Source organism: Amphibalanus amphitrite, unplaced genomic scaffold (assembly GCF_019059575.1).
Source record: "Amphibalanus amphitrite isolate SeventyFive unplaced genomic scaffold, NRLGWU_Aamphi_draft 000277F_arrow, whole genome shotgun sequence".
Lineage (NCBI taxonomy): Eukaryota > Metazoa > Arthropoda > Thecostraca > Balanomorpha > Balanidae > Amphibalanus > Amphibalanus amphitrite.
The window spans coordinates 215,973-227,548 of NW_024881772.1; the positions used below are offsets into that span (position 1 = coordinate 215,973).

The 11,576-nt window shown below is 46.6% G+C and overlaps 1 long non-coding RNA gene across 2 annotated transcripts; it reads right to left on the reverse strand.

Moving 5' to 3' along the window:
- Nucleotides 1-688: 688 nt before the first annotated feature.
- Nucleotides 689-10,911, reverse strand: LOC122387219. 2 transcript variants are annotated; one of them, XR_006257520.1, is made up of 5 exons: nucleotides 10,735-10,911; nucleotides 9,993-10,070; nucleotides 5,572-5,841; nucleotides 2,058-2,249; nucleotides 689-1,459 (listed from the first exon to the last, which is right to left on the reverse strand). It is a non-coding gene; the product is annotated as an uncharacterized LOC122387219 (long non-coding RNA). The 2 variants fall into 2 exon arrangements; XR_006257521.1 differs by lacking the exon at nucleotides 10,735-10,911 and adding an exon at nucleotides 10,501-10,731.
- Between the last annotated feature and the right edge of the window lie 665 nt (nucleotides 10,912-11,576).

The following is an 11,576-nucleotide window of genomic DNA, read 5'->3' on the forward strand; positions in this document are numbered from 1 at the left end:
AGCAATACACAGGGCGGCTCTGATTGGCTACCCGCTCCGGCCCGTGACGTCAGACCGAGAAGACGTCACACAGGGATGCCCGAGAGCGCTTTCGATTCCGGAGATTTCAAATCAAATGCCGTCGAGTTGATGCCGCTGTGTAACGAGGCTGCGCAATGCACGGTGACTATAAATACACGGTGGCGCAATGTGTATTCTAACCGGTCTAATGGTGGGTGAACGAAAGTATATTCATTATTCTTTGATTGAGATAAGTATGAAGCGTATTGTTTGATGCGTACTTAGCATGTTGTAACAGCGGAAATATTTCTCGCGAGATATTTGACTTTGCCTTCCATGCTTTTTTTGATCATATCTATTGCGAACTTGATAGACGCAGCGGAGCCTGCCTTTCGGACTCCAACGGTCTGCATAAAACACACGTTTGGAAAACAGGTGCCCTCCGCTGCTTCCCACGGGGGGGGGGGAGACTGCATCTCTTTTACACCCAGACATGTTGGAGTAAATATTCCACTTTGAAGATATGAGATTTGGAGTAAGAAAACAGCTTTGTAGTTCGTGGTTATAGCTTAATTAAGTTCAAGAACAATCACGCTGAAACATTTAACGAATATGGGTGTCGCACGCCAACAATTAGCTTTTGACCGCCGCGCCAGTCGGATCGCCTTCCTGACATTCATACACTGTCTCAGCAGCACCAGAACCACTGGAACATGTATTTACACATGCGAGTACCATCTGGCAACCACTGCTCGCATTCCGCTAGACCGTTATCATCGACGCGTTTAAAGCTTTCACTGTCGATCCGCATTGAGGATTACATCCTAACTACCATCCTGAACACATTAGGCACTGTGGGTTCGACCCACAGACACGTTTCGAGCCACACACTCCGCCAGGTTGTGTGGGGCTCGAGCTGGGGGCACCACCTGAGAACAGAGTGATTGCTTCGCGACCTTCGTTGGCACGGCGTAGGCACCGTGGTCGCCAGCGGCGGCGTCTTTTTTGGGTCTCCCGGTGGAAACACGCCGCTTGCCACCAACTGGGACCTTCCTGCGAGCCACTGCTGTCGGATGGACGCCTATCATCACGGAGCTTTTAAAGGAGCTTGCAGGGACAGCGCTGCAACCAGTGCCAAACTGGTGCAAACTTGATCCCCGCGAATTGTCCGTTTTCATGCACTCGTAGCGGCTAATGAACGTGGCCGTGCCCAGTGCGGGGCCGTACAGCTCTGGTGCACGCATGAGGTCAGCTTGCCATGACTCACACAGAGCCTGGCACCGAGCGATCAGGTCAGCTGTCCCGTCGCCCGGGTTGGTGCCCGCCTTCTCCTCGCTCGCCGGGTCAGGTTGCTGATCACCAGATGCGTCACTTCGGCTCGTGCTTGGCTGGCTCGTGCTGCTCGGTTCCCGCGGATCTTGCCTCATTGAGGCCAAAAACCCGCCGGGTGCTGTAAGACCTGTCAACAGGAGGATCATGACTATGAAAACACACTATACGAGCGGTACAAACACCATCACCGCGCAAGATAGTACAAATAGATCATTTGGGCCAAAATATGGCCTCGAGAACGAGGTTATATCTCCATTACCAAAGGTCAGGGGCGTCGACACCGGTCCGACTTTTCCGACTAGTCGGACCACTTTTTCGACTAGGCGGTGCCCTGCTGTGGCTCGCGGGGGCCCCTGCTGCAGACCGCGGGGGCCCTACTGCGGCTCGGGGGGCCCTGCTAGAGACCGCGGGGGCCCTGCTGCGCCTCTGGGGCCCTGCTAGACACCGCGGGGCCCTGCTGCGGCCCGCGGGGTCCCCTTCTGCGGCCGCGGGGGGCCCCTGTTGGGGCTCTCGGGGGGCCCTCCTGCGGCCACGGGGGCCCCTGGGGCCCCCACCGGTGGGGGCCCCCGAGAAAAAGTCGGACCAGTTTTCCTTACGCGTCGACGCCCCTGCAAAGGTCACAGGTATCTCAAGTATTCAGTGTACCTTAACCCGCGCCCCGCTAGGGGGGCTAAGAAGTATGTGTCTGACGAACAATGTACCATCGATGGTTTTCAATAACTTACCAATTTACTCGATTTCACAACACATTTCTTGAAATGCCTGTGAACGACATTTCATGCCTGTGATCGTCCACCTCCAGAGCAGCACGACCGCCCGATGTTCCGTCGCACTGCTCTACGAGGCAGCGAAGGCCGTCCAGCATTTTCTCTCCGGACAGCTCGCCAAAGACTTTCTTGAATTCTGTCCGGTACAACCTGTAATTAAAGGAATTGTGGTTAGACTGATGGTATGTGTTACTTGTTGATTGGGAATGGTCGGGTAGCTACTTTTGAGCTACGAACAGTTTAGGCGACGGAGGCGGAAGTGACGGAACAAAATTTAACCGGTGTTCCGAAAACATTTAAGAAAAGGTGCATTCCACGATAGATCGACCAAAGCCGTACACCCTCATATTTTATTTTTTGCTTAACCCGCGCCGTGCTGGTGGCCTGAACATTCCGCCGAGTGCTGGGGGGCCGTTTTCAAGCCCCCCCCCCCCCCGTCTAACTCGGCTCCTGGGTCACGTAGCGACACGCGGTTAGCGGCAATCGAAAGAGCGCCAAAAATAAGGAAGAAAACACTTCAGTCATTTTTAAGGTCAGGTCACCATAGGTCACCAAAGGAAAAATGTTGGCTATTTCAACATTTTGGAAACTGTCAACGGCTAACTCGAGAACCGATAGAGCTACAGCGCCGCGGAAAAGTGCATTCGAATTTCGATAGCTCTCTTAACGCTCTTTCGCTAATATATATCCTCAGATTTGACCTCAGGTCAACGGTTTAGCCTCCAGAGTGCAAAAACTAAAAAATAACAGTTTTTACGAAGAGCTTTTCGGCAAGAACTTTTGGCTCAAAAGAGCCACGACAATTCTCCTGCCAGCAACGTGTTCCTCGCGTCGAGACGCGTCGAATTAACAATTTGTTGATCTTAAAAGGTCATTTTGAAAATTTGACCTCAGGTCAAGGTCATGACCTGACCGAAAAGGGGTCATGCTGCATATCAGTCGATCCATATTGTCGAGCTGAACACAACTGACGTGTTTTCACCGCTCTAGTACGTCTCTATCAAAAGTTATAGCCAAAAAAGGTTGAAATGTTCAAGGTGAAAGGTTCAAAGTGATCGTTCAATCGGTGTAGCTATAGTTATATAATAGTGTAGCTATAGATTATATATCTATAGGTATAAAATCGGTGTACCTTTGAACTTTTTCTGAGGTAAGGTCACTTGACGTGACCTGGTGACCTGACCTTGAACGACCCGGGTCTGAAATTTTCAAAACATGTGCGGAAAGGAGGTATGAACAGGTGTACAAAAAACAGCGGTGCGCAATTCGAGAAAAACCTGAGGGGGGGGGGGGCGTAAAAACGCCCCCCCCCCCCTCCCCAGCACGGCGCGGGTTAAAATTGGTCTAATGGGTTGTGATGGGCGGGGAAGCCAGCTAAGGCAATCATTTTTTTTCTTCGAACAACTGCTTCCGGGATATAGCCTCGGGCAATTCCTGGAGGTCACGCTGCGACCCTACGTTTAGCGGCTTATAACTCAGAAACTATTGGTTTTCTATGATTAAAACTTTATATAGTTCAACTCGCAATTAACCAACAAACATTTTGGCTATTTCGGAACTTTAACTTTTGAAAATGTTAATCACGTGTCCTCTTGACCTTTTCTTCGAAGAGTGACCTTGATATTTTCCCCACTGAAAGTTGCAATTTCGTCTGATGACGATTAAAGCCTTATCAATTTTCATTCATATGCGATAATAAAAAGGTGGCTTTCGGCCTGCGTTGACCTCAGGTCAGGTCATTTTTGTGACATGCCCTTAATAAGTCAATGGCAGAAATATTGGCTACCACCGAAACGCATCTGACCGGTTCAAATACTTTTGAATCATGTTGAGTTAGGCTATTACTCATGGCACTGGTGCAGCTTTGCATCAGCGACCTGCTGAAAGGTCATCCGTGGTCACCCGTTGAACACACGACAATAATTTTCCTTTTTTGTTGTACCTTTTGTTCTAATAAAGAAAGAGACGTGGAATAGCCACTATTGTGTTTGCTTTGGCCTAGCGTCAGTTTGCTTTGAATTTCGATATCGATGACTTAAGGTCAGGGCAATTTCTTAACCACCCCATTATAAGTCAATTGGGGGGAGGGGGGGGGGATCAGCTCCCTTATTTTTACACTAAAACGCGTCGGAATTGCCTAAGATACAATGAGTGACTTCATATACGATTAACTTTGACTATTACCTTGAGACCTTGTTTGCTCTTGGGCAACGCTGTGACGTTGCTTTTGGGTCATATGACGTCATCATGTGGGTTTTTGGGGGGTATAAGTGCAATAATTTCGCTAAAACATGTCAAACGTTTTTTCGTTTATAACTTTTTACCTAGTACCGACGGAGCAAAAATAAAAGCACCGGTGAACTCAGGACGTCCGTGCGCATCGAATGATCTACTTTGTTCCCAATTTAAGTAAACTTCAAATTTTCTTAAAAATTAAGTGAACTTAAAAGTAATTAATTACGTTTAACTTAATCAAAATGCATCATATCGCACAACATTCAAACCGGCTGATCACAAGGAACACAACAACACCGTTTTTAAAGCTCTAGCCTCATCGTGTGCCAAGTTATTAGCAAAAGCGTAGTTTGACCTTAGTTGACCCGACCCAAGCGTTCTTGCAGCTTGCAAACACCAAGTAGATGTAAGTCAAGGTAGTACAACACAAAAACGTTAAAAGAAAGCACAAATCTCTTATCTTTACACATTCGGGCAAATTTCCTTAAAAATTGTCATGACCTCTAGATGACTTCAGGTCAACCGAATTTAAAAAAGGGTGCATATGATAGCACTCGGTGACCTAAGCATACCCTGCAGGTTTGAATCAAATCGACGAAGAACTCTACTTTCCATGAACAAAATAGTGCATTTTTAGTGGTTTTGACTATGCACCGGTTTTTGTGACCTTGTAACCTGACCTCGGGTCAGTGGAATCTAAAACTCCCAGGTCATGTGTCAAATAGATTCCCCAAGTTGTGTCCGAAATTTGGTAGCGCTACGTGCCATAGCGCCCACGATATCAACGAATAACACTGTCATTCAGTTGCCGCTAAACTAGTCCAATTTTCCCCTGACCTTGTACCGGTTTTTGTGACCTGGTGACCTGGGGCCGTATTCACGTCGACTTCGTAAGTCGATTTTCTTTCGTAAGTATGATTTGGTATTCACGTCGACACTTCTTAAGTTTTTATCGACGGAGTTCACGTGAATGAAAAAATTTACTTAAGAAGTAGGTCACACTTAAGAAAATTCTTACGAAAATGATCGACGTGAATACGGCCCCTGACCTGAAAAGACTGGAACTTGAAATTTTCAGGATTTTCAGGATTTAGGTGCGGAAAGATTGCCCCAGAGGGTATGCCAATTACGTTATTTGCGAAAACCTTAGGGGGGGTTGCATCTTGGTTGCATCAACCCCCCCCCCCTCGCCGGGCGAGGATTAATAAAAATTACAACATAAATCTGCCATCCTTACCGGTGACAATAGCCAACATCAGGACAGTGGGCGCGGTCCGCTGCGATGCGGTAGAAATCGTCTCCGGCCTCCTCTTGCAGAGCTGAGATGAGCTCGTCTCGCGCCTACTCAGCCGAGTAGGCCATCCGGAACAGCTCCAGAAGACGGTCCCTGGTCGCCGTCGATACATCTCTCTCCTTCGGAAGTCGTAGTCGTAGTCGTAGTCGTAGTCGTAGTCGTAGTTCGTAGTCGCGGTAGTTCGCGGTAGTCGTAGTTCGTAGGAAGCAGCTCCTGACAAGCATAGGATTACGATATGATGAGGTATGTGGTAACTGGTAGGAACGTGGGAGTAAAAAGCCGAAGGAAAGCCGAAAATAGTGTCGATTTGTTGAACGGGAGTGTGCCAGGGTCCATTTTCGGGAGGATCTCCACTGAGCGGCGATGGGCGGTGTTCAAGTCTTTCGTGCATATCTACAAAACGAATTGAGCTAGGTACATGCAATTTTCTGAGCATTACTTTAACGTATTTCATACTGATAGCATATATATCCTGTCAAAATAGTGGTTCTATCTTGAACATCAGCGGCTCCACGGCTAATTTTCGGGAGGGCCCCACTGACCAGCAATGGGGGCCTGGGTTTACGTGGATATCTCCAAAACGAATTGAGCTAGCCACTTGAAACTTTCAGACTGTTCTCAACAATATAATAAGCATATCCTGTCCAAGGACAGGATTATTGGTGACATTGTACCAAAATTTTGAGGTCCTAGCTTGTGCAGGGACGTGTCCAAGGCTGGTTTCTCGAGGGTATTTTTCGCCCAACTTCGAATTTTCTTACATTTGCCGATGAGTTCCTCAGGTTCGCATCGATGATCAATGGCCCTGTTGCACTTGCATGACAGTAGGCTACATGGCACAAGCATGTACTATGCTGCATAGGCAGATAGGTATCTGCATAGGCAGGCCCAGGGAAGGAACATTGGGAGGTGTCATTCCCCCATTTCAGTGTAGGTACCTGAATCCGCCTATGCTAAGCATAAATGGGCAACTACATGGTATTCCAATCACGTGAATACCTTACAGACGTTAAGTTATGCTCATAAGACGTTTCTTTTTCAACAAAATACTTCAAAAATATTTACCCCATTTTTACCTTGATTTTACATACCTGAAACCGCCTAATGCCTATGACTTTTCAAATTTCACAAAACCCACAACATATATGAAGGACCCATGGCCATGTATACAGATTCATATCCTAAAGTCTGCATCTAAATCGAATGAGAAACATCAAAGTTATTGCAATTATACGGCTTAGGTGAAAAATGCGAAATTTTTATAATTGCTTGCCCTCTGAGACCCTATTTTTCAACTTTTTCCAACTCTTTTGCATGAATCTAAAAGTTTAAGTTGAGAGGAATTGAATGGTGTTTGTCCCATGATCAACATCAGTCATTTAGTTCCCGAGATCTGACGGGGGGCTGAATCGGCCTCCTCCACCAGTTGACGTACTCCAGAAAGCCCACCATTAACCCGCGCCCGGCTGGGGGTCCTGGATTTCCACGCCCTGCTGGGGGGGGGGGGGTGTTTGAACACCCCCCCTTGTAACTCGGCTCCTAGTAGAGGTGGCAAAATGTGGACCCGAGGACCCGGTCCAAAGAACCAGTCTGGACCCATATGGGTCCAGACCGGTTCCTGGAAATTTTCTGACGGGTCCAACCGGGTCCTACCATAAACTATACATCTTGCACACTACACATTATTGCAAAATATGAAGTGAATCAAGTGAATGTTTCTTTGCACACAGTAGCTCATGAGTATTCCCAATTGGAAATAGGCTGTTTTACATGATGTAACTGCCAACTAATGATACCTACAAGTAGTTTGTATTAATTGACTTTTGGGGAACGGGTCCAACTGGTTCCGATTCCAACTAAGACCGGGTCCGACTGGTTCCAGAAATGGCCAACCGGGTCTGGTTCGAGTCTGGTTCCCAAAATTTTCATCTTTTGCCACCTCTAGCTCCTAGGCCACGTAGCGATACGCGGAAGGCGGCGTTCGAAAGAGCGTCAAAAATAATGACGAAATTACTTCGGTCAATTTTTTGGTCAGGTCAAAGGTCAGGTCACCAGAGGTCATTGAAGGCAAAATTTCGCCGATTTCCAGGTCGAATGTCGAAAATTTCCCAGAAGCCAACGCATAACTCGGGAACCAATAGAGCTACAGCGCCGCGGAAAAGCGCATTCGATAGCCCTATTAACGCCCTTTCTGAGTAATTCTCTCAGATTTGACCTAACGTCAACGGTTTGGCCTGCAGGGGGCAAAAACTGCAAAAATAGCCGATTTTTCGGAAACAGTTTTTCTGCAATAACTTTTGACCCAGGCCTTGTACGAGCTTACTTTTACCGGCATCGTGTTCCTCTCGTCAAGACGCATCGAATGAACTATAACTTGACCTTGAAAGGTCAACTTGAAAATTTGACCTCAGGTCAAGGTCATGACCTGACCGGAAAGGGTCATGTTGCATATCGGTCGATCCGTATCGTCGAGCTGAACACATCTAAGGCGTTTTCATCGCTCTAGCATGCCTCTATCAAAAGTTATTTGCGAAAAACTGTTAGATACCATTCGTGACCTAAGATGACCTCAGGGCATAAACAAGGGTCACGGACACCATTTTCATGTTCTGTGTGTCTAAAACACTTGTAATTCGGTGTTTGGGAGTGTTTATAATGTCTTCCGTCCAAAAGAGGCGCATTTCAATTTTCTCCCATTGACTTATAATGGAGAGGTCGCAAAATTGACCTGACCTTAGGTCATCGATATCAAAATTCTGAGATATACATTTTGTACATGCTATTGCTCTTAGCAATCGCTGAAAGTTTCAAAGCGATCGGTCACTCGGTGTAGCTATGACAGACATTGAAACTTTTTATGAGGTGAGGTCACTTCAAGTGACCTGGTGACCTGACCTTGAATGACCTTGGTCTGAAATTTTCACAACATGTGTAGAATTGATGTATAATAAGGTGTACCAAAAACGGCGGCGCTCCGCGCCGCCGTTTTTGAGCTATTCGCGAAAAACCACAAGGGGGGGTGTTCAAACACCCCCCCCCCCCAGCAGGGCGCGGGTTAACCCGCGCCCAGATGGGGTCTGCCGAGCAACGCCGTCTGATGGGGGGGGCCATTTTGGCCCCCCCTCAGATCTCGAGAACCACGCAACATAGCGACAAGCGGTAAACGGTGTTGGATAGCCCCAACGGGGAACTACCTTGTGACCCAATTTCATTGACCTCGGTCAAACCGATGACGTCACAGGTCAGGTCAAAGGTCGAATTTTCACCGTTTACAGGCATTTCAAGAAATGCGTTGTAAAATCGTGTAAAATGCATTTCATTGAAAATCATCGATAGGGAAATGTTCTTCAAACACATAGTTTGCTATTTGAGGTCACTGATACCAGGTCAGGTCACAGAGGTCAGGTCACTGGGGGGTCACAATATGAAAGTGTCGTGTGATACATGTTTTATGGTCCATTTTATATGACAAATGCGATTATGTGGATCAGACAGACTTTAGGGCCAGCTTAGGTCACGTTTTGGTCAATGTCAGGTCAAGGTCAGGTCAAGGTCAGGTCAAATTAGGTCAAATTTCAAAGTTGATATTTTTGCATAAAATGGGTATCGATTCGATGCAGCTCGTCACGGGGAGTTCAATGGTGGTCTCTGTTTTGCGCTACGAGGTCTAGAATTGCTAAAAAAATGAGTTCAAAAATTTGACGTCATCAATTTTTAACAGTTTTTTCGCTATAACTTGGCCAAAAAAAGAGGTATCGATCTAAAATTTGGTATGTATATCGAAGAGTGCAGGGGCTTTCACATATATTCCGGTTTTTTCGAAATTCGAAAAATTTTTGGAAATTTTTTGAGTTTTTCTAAAAAAATCAATTTTTTTGATTTTTGGGGGTCAAAATCCCAAAATTTCGAAAATCCGAGATAGCAGTTTTGTAGCGCCGTTTTTTCTCTACACAACCACATAAAGAACTTTAAAATTGCTTGTTAACTGTAGAATTGGTGAGCGTTTCAAGATGTCATGTTTTTTGCTCATTTTAACTCGAACATGACCTCAGTTTGACCTCAATAACTCCTGACCTGAGATGACCTGTGACTTGAAATTTTGTGTGAAGGTGTCAAATTGATGCCCGGTAATGTACCCAAAATTTGGCGGCGCTGCGCGCCGCCGTTTTCTCGCTATTTAAGAAAAACCACAGGGGGGGGGGCCAAAATGGCCCCCCCCCCATCAGGGCGCGGGTTAATACGGTTAAGCACAGGAAGTTTTCGCTTCAGCGGCCGCAATATGGGTCTTCTCCCCTAATCTCAAGGAAAGTGAATGGATAAAACAGACAAAAGGAGGCCAATTTATGTACCTAACTTTTACTTACCCTAAGATTGTGGAAAATAGTCAAGCTGTCCTTGCTGCATGGGCAAAGCTTAATATCAGCCATTTTCAGACATGTATCCTGAAAAATGAGGAAGTTCAAGTGTAAGTAAATGTTCAACCTTTGGGGTCAGGGTTGTAAACGACTGGAACAGTCAACCGGCATCAATCGTCACATCTCGCACAGTTAACGCCTTCAAAGCAAAGCTCGACGCTCACTGGACTCACCTTCACTACACAATTCACACAAACGACTGAAGCAGAGTCACAGATTAGGAGCTCGATAAAGTAAGAGTCCTAAAGGCCAAGTGGCCTTCTAAATTCTCGTACATCGTAAGTAAGTAAGTAAGTAAGTATTTTCCATGCAAGGGAGAGAAGTACCTATCAACTGAGCGCCGTGTCTGGAACACTACGCTTCTCAGATTGAGATTCCATGGAAAATAATATAAATCCAGTCATGAATAAACATGATGAACAGTGGACACAAATTAATACTTTTCATATCCACTCACCTGTGCCCCATGTATGGAAGACCGCTTGAATTTTGAAATGAAATTGAAATGGGTATCAACGAAGATGAAGATAGAAAGTCGGCAATCCCGGCGTAAGCACCTCTTTGCATAAAAAATAACGTAACAAACATTGTATCTGGCCAGTTAGTGGTATTTGATATCAAGCGCTTCAAACTCACCCGAAAATGAACCGAAACGAAACGAACCCGAACGTGTTTTACACGTTTTACATACCTTGCCCGAACCAGAGATGGCCATCGGACGAAAACAAAACACAACGCACGGCACCAGCAGACAGCAAAATCGGATGCGACTCCATAGGATGCGAACGCTGTTGCTAAGCAACCACAATGCATTGTGGGTCCTGACGTCAGGGGCCGGAGCGGGTAGCCAATCAGAGCCGCCCTGTGTATTGCTCCGGCTGGGAAAAAAAATGACGCGCGCGGGACTCCCGCTCCCGTGGTCAGCTGTCCCGCTGTCCAAGCGCCAGGCCGTTGCCATAGCGACGGCTGACGGCCTCCTCCGGCGGACGGATCCGGACGCCGAAACTCAGCCGTCTGTATTTTGATGGTTCTTATATAGGTATCTTGTTTTGATGTGCATTGTGCATTGGCTATTGGGTTGATCAGGGTTGATGTTGGACGTTAGGTACCGATAATAGGTATAAACTATAGAGTCGATGGTGAACTTACCTAATCGCCAAGTATGTGTTAGTTTATAAACGTTGGCCTTTCGTGTAGAGTATAATGGCAGGGAATGGCCATTTAGAGGTCAAGGGACGGTCACTTCAGTAAAGGGTGCGAGCTTAACCCGCGACGCCCGCGACCCGCTGGGGAGTGGGAGGCACCCCTGTTGTTTTACGCTGATAACTCAAAAAACGGCCGCGATTTTTAACTCGCCGATTCTAGTACTCCTCCGGACATCAATTTCACTCAACTCCTGAAAAATGCGTCCTAGGTCACCTCGGGTCATGAGTTATGGGGGTCAAACTGAGGTCATGTTCGGACATTTTCCGTCTAAAAAATAAAAAAGTCGTTCACGGGAATAAATCACAAAATAGATTTTCAATCAAAAGA